Raw genomic sequence first — 16352 nt, 5'->3', positions numbered from 1 at the left:
ATACTCTAAGATAAGGATTCAAACCTGGCTTGCCCACATCCCAGGCAAGCGTCCTAACCCCTGGGCTAAAGGGGAGCTGGTAAATCAAAGCATACCCACTGTTTGCTGGCCCCGACAAACTTTTCCCCAGCCAAAACTGTCAGGTCAAACTCCCAAATAGTTCTATGCCGACTGAAACTACATTTTTCAACTAATAAATTATTTGTCTGAAAAATTTCACACAGAGATCTTCTGCTCAGCTGTCCTCCTGGGTATATGGGGGTACGGACACCAAGTCTAGGCTCCCAGGCCACTGTCTATTCATCCCATGCAGGGAACCATGCCAGGCCTGCTACGTACTGTGCCCTAGGGCTGGTTGACATTTTTTTCCCCAATGGAAAATTGGGGTTTTGACCTTTTTGACAGCAGAAAGTGTGTCTGCTTTCCTCTAAAATTTGTGAGTTTTCATTCGTAAAACCAAAAAAGCCAGAAAAATGAAATTTTGCACATTTCAGCAGAAAGCTTTTTGGTTGCCAAATTTTGTTCTGTTTCGGGTTTTTGGCATCACGTCAGAACATTTTTGGCTGAGAATTTGATGAAAGTGAAAAAATGTTGACTTTCATCAAAATTTTTCTGCTGAATTTAAAAAAGAAAGGAAACATTTTTCAGCCAGCTTCTCTTGGCATCTCCACGGGTGAAGGAATAGGATTTGCCAAAGAATGACCGGCCAAGAAACTCCCTGTTTGAAAATACCTTAACAAGCTAACAAGGTGGGTGAGGTAATATCTTTTATTGGACTGTCTTCTGTTGGTAAGAGAGACAAGCTTTCAAGCTCCACAGACCTGAAGAAGAGACCAGAAGTTGGTCCAATAAAAAATATTACCTCACCCACCTTGTCTTTCTCATATCTCCTGGGATCAGCATGGCTGCAACAACACTGCAAATTACAAGCTAACAGTGAAAAGTCGTGGGTTCAAGACAAGGACAGGGAGGTCTACATACCTCCATACCTGTCACAGAGAGCTAGTCTACTCTAGGAAGAACCAATGCAGCTGCGCTGTTGTAGCTCAGCTGACGAAGATGCTCTATGCCGACTCCACCTCTGTGAGAGGCAGTAGCTATGTCTGCAGGAGAGCATCTCCCACCAACATAGCACTGTCCACACCAGTGCTTAGGTCAGTGTAACCTGAGTCGCTCAGGGGGTGGCTTTTTCACACCCCTGAGCGACGTAATTTATAGCGACAAAAGCGGTAGTGTAGGCCTGCCCTAAGAATTCCTTAACTCTGAGTTAAAATGGGGGGTAGGTTTCCAAAGTCACCTGTCTGTTCAAAAATGAGATTTTCCGTTTATTCACTCTAGTGTCCTGAGAATGAACTACAAACAATGTGTGGCACAGTTGTATTGTCTAGAACTCGGTATAAATCCTATTAGCAACATTTTAAAAGCTACAAGTGATCATTGGTAAAATTCGCCAAAGTGACTACACGATTTAGACGCATAAGCCCCATACGACCGGCCATACTGGGTCCGAACAATGGTCCCTTTAGCCCAGAATCCTGTCTTCTGACAATGGCCAATGCCAGGTGCTTCAGAGGGAATGAACAGAACAGGTGATCACCAAGTGAGCCATGCCCTGTTGTCCACTCCCAGCTTCTGACAAACAGAGGCTAGGAACTCTAAGAGCATAGGGTTGCATCCCTGCACATCCTGAATAATAGCCACTGACGGACCTATCTTCCAGGAACTTATCTAGTTCTTTTATGAACCCTGTCAATTTTCACTTCAATAGGAGCTAGGCACCTAACCTGTTTAAATGGTTATGAAAATCCCAATGGGTGTCTATCTGCATCTTTAGGAGCCTAAGTACCTTTGAAAATCTGGCCATAATTCCCGTTTGAAAATGGGATTTAGGTGTTTTTGAAAATGTTCCCCCATGACATGCTATGCTAGTCATCCCGGAAATTTGCTGATGCCCGTAGGTATTTTAGACAAAATAGAAGAAGCCAATGTAAATCATGTTCTCAGTTAGCTATGCAACGCCTGGAAGCCTTCAGTTTTGACAGACAATGCTAATTATTTTTCTCTCTGTTCATCAACAAAAATAATCACATACGTCTAAAGAGGCCTTTGAACTCGCACTTCATATAAACTTTTGGCTTTCTATAGTCTGTGGTTTTTAAGTGAGAGGCATCTAAAAAATTAGGAGACTCAATATATGGTCTTTCTTAAAGGTCAATTTTCAGTCAATTAGGACTGAAATGAACTAGTTTATTTGAAAATCCTCAGAAAATGTAAGCTTTACTGAGTCCTGAAAATCTTTGGCAGATACACTGTTTTCCCCACAAAAATTGAGGATTGAACCCCCAGCTTTAAGAGCAAAATAGAACCAGACCTTAACTATGGATTCATTATTGCGTCTCCATAATTTAGCAATAAACAGGCAAATTTAAAATGCTGTTGGTAGCTACTTTGAGGAGGCCACGTTTTTCATTATAAGTTTATTACATTTAGTATGTAATTTATAGTTGGCAGGACAGAAATAACCCTCTGGAGCAAATACTCTGCAAGACCATAGCAATTACCCCAGTGTTGTGGTGATAGGGTTGTGGAACTGACACGGCTTCTTTATTATAGAAATGATAAGATTCAAATCCAACCCTGAATTTCCTGCTGGCAGCTTGGTAACTCTAAATTTAGCTGCCTGCTGGCTTCTTTGTCCCCAGAATTTCTTGCCATGAACCTGAAGGTGAGGGGAGATTTGCCTGAGTAAGGAATGCAGGATGAAAGCCCACATGCGCTGATGATTTAGCCTGTCAGAGAAACGGCAGAAAGTTATGGGACTTGTAAATTTCACCTCTTCAGTTGCAGTTTTTAAGTGGGAAAATAGCCAACTACAGGGACAAGGCTACAGCATCTTAAAGCCAATGCAATATTATATTGGATTGTTCCCACCCTCAGCCCCATGCAAATCATTCTTGCTTAGATGTTACAGTTCACTATGACATTGGAAGCCCATGGGACATTTCCTGTCTTCTCCTCCCCACCAACATAAAGAGATCTGTGTTAACTGATAGCTACCCTGGGGAACTCAGCGTGAAAGATAACAAACTCAGGTTTACTTTTGTGTGGAAGAGAGAGAGAGGAGGACACATAACTAGGAGAGTTTAACAAGAATTCAATATATTGAATTGGAAACAAACTGAGTTATGTTGATATTATTATTACTCATTTTTTGCATTGTGGTAGAGATCGGAGCTCTCAACCAAAACTGGGGCCCCCTTGTGCTGGGGGCTGCAAGAGGCCTCATCTGGAGTACTGTGTCCAGTTTTGGGCCCCACACTACAAGAAGGATGTGGATAAATTGGAGAGAGTCCAGCGAAGGGCAACAAAAATGATTAGGGGTCTAGAACACATGACTTATGAGAAGAGGCTGAGGGAGCTGGGATTGTTTAGCCTGCAGAAGAGAAGAATGAGGGGGGATTTGATAGCTGCTTTCAACTACCTGAAAGGGGGTTCCAAAGAGGATGGCTCTAGACTGTTCTCAATGGTAGCAGATGACAGAACGAGGAGTAATGGTCTCAAGTTGCAGTGGGGGAGGTCTAGGTTGGATATTAGGAAAAACTTTTTCACTAAGAGGGTGGTGAAACACTGGAATGCGTTACCTAGGGAGGTGGTAGAATCTCCTTCCTTAGAGGTTTTTAAGGTCAGGTTTGACAAAGCCCTGGCTGGGATGATTTAACTGGGAATTGGGCCTGCTTCGAGCAGGGGGTTGGACTAGATGACCTTCTGGGGTCCCTTCCAACCCTGATATTCTATGATTCTATGATTCTATGAAGGGCCTAGAAACCCCAGTTATGGGCCTGGACCCCACAGTGCTAGGGGCAGTAGAAAGAGGGGAAAAAAGATGGTCCCTGCCCTCAGAGAACTTAACAGTGTGTGTATCATGCCCCTGATACAGTGCCCAGGTTGAGCAGGAATTTATGAGGGAAATGCCCCAAGAGCGTTGTGATGGGGCGTGCACCCTACACCAGCAACAATAATGTTAAGGAGGGCCTGATTGGCCAGTTAGGTTACCTGAGAGAGGTAGAGCCAGGGTTAATTGAGAGTGAAGCCCAACCGGGGCTGGGCTGGGCCAGCACTAGAAAGCCAAGAGGCTGAAAGGAGAAGGGAGCTGCAGGGGAAGGGGTCTGCAGTCACTCCCTGGAAGGAGGGAGGTCGTCAGGAGCGAGAAGGAAGCCCGGGGGAGACTAAGAACTAGGATGCTGCCCCTGGAGTAAGGAGTCTAATAAGAAGGTGGGGGTTGAAGTAGCCACGGGGAGTAGAGTAGACTCCCATGTAAACCCAGAAGCAGGCCACAGAAGATTGAGAGGTTGGGCAGGAAGGAGCCCAGGGAAACAGCAACAGGGCCTTGGAGTGAGCAGAGCTGGATTGCTGGTTGTAGAGGTCCTGGGCTGGAACCCAGTATAACAGCCAGCCCCAGGTTCCTCGGCCAGCCACTGGTGTTGCAGCACAGAGCCCCATCTGGCTGAACACCATCTGGCAGCAGCATTTGGACAATGATCTTGTTGAACTTTGTGCCCCCCCGAAGGAGTGGACTGTGTAGTGATCTGGCCGGAGGGCCAAGTGACCGGAAGAAAGACTATTACAGAGCGAGCAATGAGCAGCAAGGGGGCACCTGACTCAGCGAGAGCTACATTCCCCAACAGAGACTCAAGGAAGCACGCAAGTGGTGCATGGAACCCCCATTGCAAGCTTGCACTCTAAAGAGGCAAGATAGACTCAGGTTCATTTTCAAAACGGGGACCAGAAGTTCAGCTGGATGAAGTGACCTTCCTCAAGATCACCTGGGGAGTCTGTAGCAGAGCTGGGAATTGAGCCAGATCTCCTGAGTTCCAGTCAAGTGCCTTAACTACAAGTCCAACCTCTCTCTCTCACGGTCTGATCCTGGGTTACTGAAGCAAAGCTAGGTTTGCAATTGACTTCAATGGGCATAGTGTCAGGACAGGAAAGCTTAGGAGCTGAAGATTATACTAAACATCTGGCTGGCATAAAACTGAAGATCTCCTTATTGTCTTTGCAGGGGAGGGAATCTTATTGCTTTAAATTTAATTTCTACCGTATTATTCTAAACTCATCGAATCTAAAGGATTTGATATTGGTGACAGATTGGCATCATCCAATCCATGAGAAAATTGCTTTGTGATCAATGATAGTTGACTTGTGTGACTTTTTAGGACATAGGAAAAATCCTAAAATGATTCAATACCAAAAATAGCTTTAGGAAAGCACACATTTTGGGGCCCGTTTTTATAATTACAATGTGACATTTAGAGAGCTATGAAAAAGTGGCTCTTACCTTAGGAAGAAACTTGATCTAACCTGGATCCTGTTGACTTGCTAATAGTATTACTTGAGTACAGTGTGGCATGGGTCAGCCAATATCCGCTAATAACTGCTCTCTGTTGGCTTTAACAAATTTAATTTTGAATATTGTGTCCAAACAAGTGTCTTTGCATTTTGTCTTAAAATCATTTGTTCTTCTAAATGCAGCAAAGAAGCTCAAAAAAGAATGTGAAAGAATTGCCAGAAAGCTTTATATATATATATAATTGCAGCTGTGGTTATTGTGGTTTCTTTTGGGTGGATCAGAAAAAAATCAAGTCTTCCTTCCTCAGGGCTATAAGAAAATAAAAAGGAAAAACTCATTGCCATCATGTCAGTTTCTTTTTATCAGTAAGGGACTGAAGTGTCGAGCTTTGTGGGTTGTCTAGTCTAAAGACATTGACACTGGTGTAGCTCCTTTCATGTAGTTATGTCGGTGCAAACCCCTTCTGAGCATTGGGTTAATTGGTGCTGACGCAAGCCCATTCTTACTCTGGTGCTGCACATCTAACTGGAGGGTCTGCATTGCCTGCAAAAGAAATCCCAGTTTAGTCCCCACTCCAGCACAGCAGTTAAGCACGTGCTTAACTTTAAGCACGTAAGCAGTCCATCGGGACAATGCACATGTTTAGGATTAATGCAAGCTAAGTGCTTTATGGCTCCCAATTCTCACCTGCAGACCAGGAATACGGAAGGGGGAATATTTATAATCCAGTGCTCTGGCTGTACCCGAAGACAAAGAGCCAGATTCTGCTCCCAGCAACGCTGGTATAAATCCAGCACAACACCCCTAGCTTCAATGGAGCAAGTCCCGATTTACACTGGTGTAACTGAGGACCTGATAGGACTGGAGGATCAGTGAGAGTGGAGGGTCCAGCGAGCTCACTGCACCCTCCAGCATCAGGCTGTGACAGCAGAATTTAACCTTAAGTTCCTTTGCCAAGTCAGTTTTAGACGTAATAACACTGCTGGGGCCTCAGTGATCTGAGTCCAAAGTGTTTGGGCTGAGCCAGGTGTGAGCCAGGGCAGAATCTGGCCATCAGTTAGGTCCAGATTTTGCCACCTTGAGTAGCAAGGAGTAACGCACTGTTGAAATCAGTGGAGTAAGACCCTGCTCCCTGAAAGCAGAGATGGCCTAATCTGGCCCTTGGGAAATATCTAGCCATCCTACACAGTGCTGGAAAGGCTAATATTTGAGTCATATTCACAAGCTTTTCAACTTAAGATCCTTACACGAGAAAAGCCTAAAAATATTTGATGTAGACATTTTGTGAAAGAAGACATACCGCACATAGTTACAGCAATGAGTAGGGCTCGTAAGCCCAACAAAAACTTTTCACTGAAGCTTTTTTTGGATTGGGTCATGTGATTATCTGGTTTTTTAGTCTCTATTAATAGACATTTTTCTGGTTCATCCTTACCCCTGTTCCAAAAACTGCACACTTCATAAACTATTTTGGTTTACCACACGCCTTGGCACTTGGTATTTTTCCTATGATGTGAAAACAAAACTCCAGCTTGGCTGTTGGTGGCCATTATTCAAGACACAGATCTTCTCAATCAATTCTCAAGGCTGCGAAGTGTTGCTAATTACCCCTCGTTGCTATCAGGCTGCTCTGGTATCTAGACAACTTGGAAAAAAAAAAAGAAATACAGCATTAATTTAAAGGAACAGTTCTCACCTGCCACTCACAGAGAACTGGAGACGCTGATGGGTCAACTGGCTCCAAAGTCAAGCTGGTTGTTGGATACTCTCCTGTCACCACTGGGGCTTGAATGGGCAGATGGGGCTGAAAGAAGCTGGTGTTTGTGTAACCTGGGTATTTAGGGCCAGCTTTTTAGAAGGCCAGTGTCTGTCTTGATGGGTGCAATTTCTGCCCATGTTTTTGCCTCCACAATCTAACTGTGGGCACTGATTTGGGTTCTTGAGCCTCTAACTGCCCGCCGGACGGCATGGATCAGGGACGGAAGGGAGAGAGGCACAAGCCCCCAGAGGTGGGGTGGAGAAGTGTGGGCACAATGGTTGTTCTGCAAACTGTGCCTGCAGAAAGAGAAGCCAAACCTGAGCCGGCCTGGAGGTGAAGTGCCGCAGCAGCAGCTCCAGGCACAGGGGACAGTCTGGGTGGCGTAAAGCTAGGCTAGCCGGCTCTACACCTCCTATTTCCTGCCCTGACATGGCCTAGGGGGTGGGCTGGTGGTCAGACCTCCTTTCATTCCAGTGATCCCTGGGGACCCTTCCTGCTAGTGTAACCAGGAGAAGTGCTTGGAGCTACTCGAAGCTGCCCTAGTGGAGCTAAGACCGGGGGGGGGCGTGTCAGAAATGGGGCTCAGTGACCCCTGACTCACTTGCCTCTTCCCACCCCCCATCCTGTGCAGGGCATAGCTCAGATGGATGCAGACATCCGGACCATTGTCAAGGCTCTCAAACTGGGGGCTCGTATCCTCTGTGGATCGGCGCAGAGGGGAGACGTGTCACACACATGGGCCCATGGGTTACACAGGCACAACATGGGTCCGCGGGATGTCCGCCATGCCCTGTGAAAGGGCGCAGCATACACTTCACCAGGCACGGGGCCGGTGTGGAGGAGGAGCAAGGGGAATGGTGCGCGGCTACAGCTCTCCCATCACCTCACCCCCCACTCCGTGGCAGCCCATGGTCACTTAGCACCAGAGCCAGCACTGGATGTGTGGAGCACAAGGCATCGGAGAGGGCCCAGCCCTGTTTCCCTTTGAGCACCCACCCAGGCCTGCCGCTGATCTGGCCCCAAACGCTTTTATAGATCATGAATAAACTGATAATAACTAGCAACGCCCAGACTCACTCACGCCATCGGAAAACGAGTCCACTCAGCCACACGGGTGACATCACCGTAAATTTAAGGAACAGGAAAATAAAACCAGGATTACCTGTGTTTTTTAGCAGTAGCAAAAGCCCTGGGCTCCTCATTAAAAAAGAAACCAGCCACTTTAAACCCTTTCATTTCTGACCTTACTTCATGTTTGTTTACAATTAGACAAGCTAGCTCAAGGTGAGAGGAAACTTTGAAATGAGAACAGAAAGCCCTTTCAGATCCGGGCACATTAAATTGGGCCTCTTAAAGCTGTTACTGACAAGCAGCGTGTGGTTTTCTAGTGTGTGCTGACGTAAATGAAGAACTTGGCAAAACTTCCGCTTCTCTGTGACCTTTAACGGCTAGCTTGAAAGATAGGTATAGAGAACATACAGTGAGGAGCGGAGGGAACTCCCCGGGATTCCTTGCCTGGCTTTGGTTTCTCTTCTGGCCCTTGGGTAAGACCCTTTATTGATCAAAATGACCAATTTGCCTTCCCTTTCCCTTACGGCCAATCTATAGGGAGATCATGAATGATTTCCCCTAATATTGACCTTTAATTGCTCCGGGAAATAGCTGGCACAAGGCACTGTGTCGAGCTAGGTCTGATGGCCTCTATCCTGTTATACAAACATTTACAAACCGGAGTGGCAATTTTATCAAAGAATGAGGCATCCCCCTTACGTGTGGAACGCCTGCCTGGGCTGGTCCAAATTCACTCCTCAATCAAACCCCTCCAGGTGACATATTTCTATGTATTGCCTAGGAGTTGCTAGTCACTTATGGGGCAGGTTGTTATGGGGAGTAGAAAGGTGATGTAATGCTACCTCAGCCCCTCTCCACAGGTCCTGTGTCAAACATAACTAGTCTAGGCCCTGAGGATCTGGTCCAATATGCTGCAAAAGTGTAACCAGCCATTGGCTCGCCATTCCATTACAAATCAATGACCAAGACCAAACGGTGCCCTCCATGGAGCTGCACAGGGATAACAGGGCAGAATTCAGACCCCATTGTTTAGAAAGACCTGAATGTGCAGTTCTTAGTTTTTTAAAGTAACCTACAGTGAGAGAAGGTTCTCTTTTAAATGATAGCTTTGTTAAGCTTTTCAGACCCATCAAATCATTAGTACAGGATAAGTTTAGCCTTTTTAAAATGTTTGCCTAAAAGCCAGAGACTAAAACCCCAGCCAGCTGAGTAATACCGGCTTGGCTGTCTAACCAGATATAAAACACCCAAATATACAACAAATAAATAGACATGGTTTGTACTCTTCCAGCTGGGCTTAACACCTTTACAAATAGATTTCTTTGATACTTAAGAAATAATAGAGTGGCTTTCATTTTGCTAAGACCTTACTTATATCAACATATCTGTTCAAGTACTACACTTCCTTTTATGAAACTCTGGAATTCTTTCATGTCGAAAAAGCTTTTTTCAGCCAAGTCCTAAGTTGCGCTGGCATTCTAATGTCTTGAGCGCAAAACTGGCTAACCACAGCCTCAGAATTCCCAAAGGAAATAATGAAAATTCCTGAAGTCTTTGGCAAGGAAACAGTTGAAATTTTAAATTGAGTTAATCACTTTAGCTAAAATGTTTGCAATAAAATAAATATTGGGTGGAGGGGAAGAGGGAAAATCCCCGTCAGTGATTAGTGTAAAAGAAGAAGACAAAAGATCTTCAGAAGTAAAGTTCGCTATTCTTTATTACAATAGTCCTTTCTGGTGTAACTGCAAATTGACACGAGTGGAAGTGCTCCATTGAGCTGTCTGGTGGAAGTGCTCCATTGAGCTGTCTGGTACATCGCAGCAAAAGCATAATGCCTGACCTCGCACTCAACACTTCCTATGATCTGAAAACCAGTCTTGAGTTCTGCACACACAACTTCCATTGACTTCAGTGGGAGAACCTGGTAGACATCTGAAAGCAGAAACTGGTACTAAAATTCTGAAGGTCAAGATGACTTCATTGACCTTATTTTATAAAAATAATAAATATGACTCACCATAGAGCTAGTCAAACACATTCGTTGTGTCAAAAACACAAGGAATTTGGGCTTCTTTTAGTGAGCAAACCAACATAGCCAAGTGTCTGAAAGCTTCCTCAATTGACAAATCGTTTAGACAAATAATTTCCAGACTATGCATTGACTCTTCACTATTTGCCACTCACAAAACTGAGGCAGGATTAAGTATGCCTTGACCATCCCTGACAGGTGTTTGTCTAACCTGTTCTTTAAAACCACCAAGGATGGGAATTCCTCAATCTCCTAAAGTAATCTGCTCCAGTGTTTAGCGATCCATACACTTAGAAAGGATTTCCTGATACCCAACCTTAAACAGATTCCTTCTTGTCATTATGGTGGATGATTAGCCACAATATAAACGTTATCAGCCACTGAGAAAAGGGAATTGTAATGGAAAGGCTGACAAACCCTACCTTTGTGTGGATTGATGCCATCATCATCATCATCATCATCATCTATGCAAACTATCTGACAGATAATCAATTTGTCAAGAATTCATTCTCTCCCGACCCCACCCCATTCAATGGGAAACCTTCTCTGTTGAACCCTGATATTTCCTCTATTATTCTGGGAGATACAAATTTGTTTATTGCAATCAGCTACTTGAAAGCCAACCATTTAAAGTGAAACAAGTTTGTGCCCCAGTCTCTGCCTTTCCCCTGCAGGAATCATAAACAATATTTGAAAAGTGAGAAGATTTTCCATTCATATACAAGTGCAGAAACCACAGCTCTGTATCTCTTTAAGGAAGCCAAGTGCCACTTCCTGTCCAAAAATGTTTTGTGATGAGCATTCATTTTACATCTCTCCATCTCTTTCCTTAAACCTTTACACTTGACACTCTCAGGATATGGGCAGCCATAAATAATATTCAGCTGCAGCTGTAAGTTCTTGCATCAACACATGTATGCAAATTATATCTTTACCAACATAGATGCAAATGAGGACAGACAACTTATCCCATAAAATAAGGTGTTGGGGGTAATGATTGCTAAAACCAACACCTCAGTCTCTCGATTCTCATCTGCTCCCCAATGCCTTTCCACAGGACACTGTTAGCCTGTGAAACTCATTGCCACAGGATAAGCACACAGTATGGTTGAGTTACAATAATAAATGTTAAAAGACCAAGTGTTTTGAAAGGGACATAAATCCTCCTGTTTCAGGGCACAAGCCAACCTCTGACTATTGGGCAGGGGTGGCCAACCTGAGCCTGAGAAGGAACCAGAATTTACCAATGGATATTGCCAAAGAGCCACGGTAATATGTCAGCAGCCCCGCATCGGCAGCCCTGCCGATCAGCACCTCCCCCTCCCTCCCCACACCTCCCAATCAGCTGTTTCGTGGCATGCAGGAGGCTCTGCGGGGTAGTGGGGAGGAGCGAGGGCACGGCAGGCTCAGGGGAGGGGGCGGGAAGGGGTGGAGTGGGGGCAGGGCCGGTGGCAGAGCCAGGGCTTGAGCTGCGAGCGCCCCCCGGCACATTGGAAAGTTGGGGCCTGTAGCTTCAGCCCCGGAGTCGGTACCTAGACAAGAAGCCGCATGTTAACTTCTGAAGGGCAGCATGCGGCTCCGGAGACACAGGCTGGCCACCCCTTCTATTGGGGGTTAGGAGAAAACATTCCCTGGAGACAGGCTATCCCATAATTACCTTCTGCAGGGTTCTTACACCTTTCTCTAAAGTACCGGGTGCCAGGCACTGTCCGAGACAGGGTACTGGGCGAGGTGGACTATGCCTGGCAACTCCTATTTCCCTTGCTGTCACTCCTTTAATAAAAAATCTGTGATGTACAGGGAGAGAGTTTAATCAGATCGCATGCCAGTATGCTTCATGGCCTGATGAGTCATAGTTTGGGCTTTCATATATGCCCCCATCCCTCTCTTGACAGGCCCTGGATGAGGTTGTTCAAGATCGAGGGAGCCTGCCTTGCGACTTTTTACACAGCAGCTTTTTACAAAACTGGGCCTGCGGCTCCTTTGCGTGCTCTGCGTTGTATGTCAGTGTGTGTTCACCTCAGACCAGGCCCACTCAGACACACCACCAGGAACAAGGCTTTATTCTGTAAAGAACGGGATTATAGCCCAGCCGCCGCCTCTCTGCTTGCCTGCTATGTGCTGAGACCTCCTGCTGCGGGGGGGGGGCCCAGGCTATAGTTCTTCCAACATGCCGCAGCTTGTAGTCCACAACTTGCAGTTCCCAGGGCTGCTGTTGAAGCGCACTGGACTTTGGGCTACACCTACATCCAAAAATATATTTCACGCACTGTAAGAATAACTAAGGTAATGCATAGAGCCGGGTGGATAATGCCAGAGGTGATTTGCCAATATTTTCTTGGAGAAATTTGGTGAGTTTGCTCCACTGTTCACTGAGGGGTCATGTTATTCATTGTTCATGAGTCTCCAGGTGGCTGCTGGTGTATTGGTGAACAGGGCTGTAGAGCTTACACGGTTTGACCGTAAACGATTATTTATCTGAAAGCTGGCTGAGGAGGTGTGACACTCACTGCTTATTATTTGCTCGTTTGTATGGATTATTGATTGTTTTCCTGATCAAAGAGTTCCAGTCATTCTGTCAGAGAGCAGGAAAAACAACATGTGGCACGTGACAAAATGCGCCACAGATAAAATGCTCGGTTCACAACCAACTCAGAGACTGAAATTTGCTCACCGGGTTTTGACACATGCTTATGAAAACGGCTTTAACAGAAATCAGGGACCAGTTTGTTAGCAATTCCTGGTCAAGAAAAAAGGGGCTAAATTAGTTGGATAATTTATTTGCAGTTAATACTTTGACCATCTCTAAGTAATCTCAGTGAAACAGACAAGAAATGCAGAAGATACCCTTATTTTGTAAATTTCTTCCTTACCTACTTTCCAACAGATGCAAAGGAAATTCCAATCTTCAGCTTAGAGACACAAATCACATGCAACACATTGCAGTTGAGGGTTAGCAACACACTGAGCTTCAGAACAACAGAACCCAATTCTGCAACGGTTATTCATGCACAGCGGGAACAACTGGGCTATATGTATGAGTAAGGACGATATGCATAAGTACAGGTTGCAGAGTCCCCTGGGCCTGAAAGGCTAGAGACAAGCAAATGGGATGCACTTCAGATTAACTCATTTTGCCTAATTTTGAACAGCATGAAAGTTCAGTTCAAATTCCGTATTGTTAGGTTTCATTCTACTTGGGAGAGACTTAAAAAAAAGGAAGCCAAGAGAAGGAAGGGGGGAAAACAGAGCAGAAAATTGACAAAGTGAAAAACAAATACAATGGGACTGGAGAAAGGAACAGAGCAATTCTAATGAGAATATAAATGGGGAATACACTATACTCCCAGTATACGGCATGGGTATACAGCTCTTTCTGAATCTATTGACCCCTAAGATATATAAATGGCTTCCGATTAGCGAGAGAACTTTTCAAATGGAATCTCTTTGTAAGGAGAATGGGAATAAAAGGTGCACAAACACAAACTGCATTTGCAAATCCTGCTAGCCCAGAAGAATGGTTTGGAGAGATTCACAAATCTCAGGCTCTAAGAGGTCCGTCATCTCTGCTTCATAAATACACAAAGGGCGAGGTCACCACTTGTCCTATGCATCTGCACAAGGGGAGTAAGGGGGCATAAGATGCCAGATGCCAAAATTCTTTCCAGGTGTCTTCTTTAGCCACTAGAAACAGAAGCCTTGTAGATCTGAAACAGTAGATCCTACCAGCACTCACCTTTTCAGCCACTCCAGCAAATAATAGTAATATCTAAGGGCCAGATTCTGCACTTGTGTATGAACAGCTGAAGCATCATGGAAAGCTACACTACTCTATCCCACCAATGTAGGTCCACCATGGTTTGGAGGGACCGTCTCGTGAGAAGAGATGATGGTGAAAATAATAAATTGAGACCACAAAAACCATTTATTTTTTATTCAGTCCATCTCAGCAGTGGATCACGAGGCATTTTACAAAGGAAGGTCACTATCTTTCTAATGAGACTGGAAATTGTGATTGTACCATTTATGATACAGACACCTATCTACTAGTAATTGGACTGAGATTTTCAACCAACACCAGATAGGTCTATAAGATGGTAATACGTTTTGGTCCCTACTGATGTGGACTGGATTTGAACTTGCATTTTAGAGAGGAAAGTCTCCATAATCCAGAGGAAATGTTGTCCAGTGGTCAGGGCACTGACCTGGGATTCCGGGAGCTATTCCCCACTCTGCCAGGAATTTTCTGTGTGACGATGGGGCAAGACACTTCATCTTGCATCTTTGGGCCTGTTTTCCTTCCCACCCTTTGCCTTTCTTAGGTTGCAAGCTCTTAGGGGCAGGGGCAGTCTCTCTTTGCAGCCTGACTCAATGAGGCACCAATCTCAGTTAGGTGCTGCCATCATGCAAATAATAATCAGATCCTTGATCCATCAAGAGTCCCACTTAATTTGTATGATTTTATAAGGGAGATTTCTGAGGTTTTAAGCCATATAGTACTGGAGTTTTTGTGGTCTGAATTTGCATATGTCCTTAGGTAACCTCTCGCTGTTTTTTCTTTCTAGGAATTCTCCTTTTGTCACAAAAACATGACCAGTTTGGATATATTTTTAGAGAACATCCCGTACAGCACGTCCAGCCTATATGTAGTATAGTGTAAGTGGATACAGGCAGAGAGGCTCATTTCCCAGCTATCATGATGAATGACTGGCCGCTGGTTTGCGATTGCCTTTTACTTCACCCCACATGCACGGGGAGACAAGTTTTCAAGACTGGTGAAGATTCTGGAGAAACAATGCAATTCAGCCCAGGCTTCACTATTTATTTTCCAAGTCGAAACTGCACATTGCTACCAAGGCAACATGGAGGAGGTGCAGTACTGAGCTTACCGTCAATCCCTGTCTGCCCAAGATATTGACCTCAGGTTTTTAGGGGAGTTCGGTTTCCAAAGTCGTGGTTCTGAACGGTGCTGGACTGATTGGTCTGATGAGTGAAGCTAGCCCTGGAACAGGTGCTGGTGGGCAGACTTCCCCTTGATGTGGGACTAGTTGCTCCAGGGAGGTTTGAGTCAGGTTGGAGAGCAGATCACTTTCCACCCTATTTAATACTTGGCCTCTCTGCTATGCTCCGCCAAAAAGAGAAGCAACGGGTGTCAGATATGGTGATGGTTATTCATAGATTTTAAGGTCACTATAATCTGAGCCCCAGGACAAACAATGCCACCCAGTAACTCCTGTAGAGGAAGGAACTATTCCTCCCTGCTACCTAAGTGTCAGTACTGAGAATCATCAGCACAGAGGAGATGAGCTGATATTTCTTCACATACCAATGATGCTCGGTTGCTACCAGCCTCAGGGCTGATCCTGCAAGAAGAGCCACCACAAATGTGTCCCACCGCTGAAGAGAGGTACCTGGGGCACCCAGCAGTGACCCGACTGGGAAGCAGGGCTGCCTTCTGTCCAAGTTCATTTGTTCCCTACCTGTACCCCTGCCTGTCCCACCAATTCAGGATCAGCCCCCGGCTGCAATCCAAACTGCTTGTGATTAACCTGCTGACTACTGCAGGAGGGCCACAGGTCAGTGGACAGGTAACAGAGACGCTATAACAGATCGAGAGCAGCCTGTCAAGAGGCGTCTCAGGGCCCTAGGAGGAATGGGGCATTTGGAGGCAGTTGGGTGGCAAGAGCTGTCCCATGGGGAACTGGGACAGCTGCCTTGGAGCTAACGTCACTGTGGGACACCCAACCCAGCAGAGATGGAGGAGCCTGCTGGCAGCAGCCGCAGGGGAACTGCTGAGTCATTGCAAGAGGATAACACAGAGCGGTCCCCAGCTAGTCAAACTGTGGGGCTGGCTCCTGGCTAGGGAGCCTGCAGGATAACTAATTGTTGTAACAGAGAAATGGACAGAAAGGGGCAGCCCAGGTGGTAGGTTGGAAGACGGGCGCACACCCAGGGACATGCTCTATGGGGAGCTATCAGAGGGAACAAGAACAACAGGACGCCCCGAGCTTGGCTATAACGACACATGCAAGCGAGATATGAAGGAATTTGGAATTGATCCTGACCAACGGGAAATCTTGACACGTGATCGTAACAAGTGGCGCCTTCGTCTCCATCAGGGTATCAAAGTCCATGACAGGAGCTGG

Source organism: Lepidochelys olivacea, assembly GCF_965140295.1.
Source record: "Lepidochelys olivacea isolate rLepOli2 genome assembly, chromosome: 6".
In the NCBI taxonomy this organism is placed as follows: domain Eukaryota; kingdom Metazoa; phylum Chordata; order Testudines; family Cheloniidae; genus Lepidochelys; species Lepidochelys olivacea.
This window is presented reverse-complemented; position numbering follows the sequence as displayed.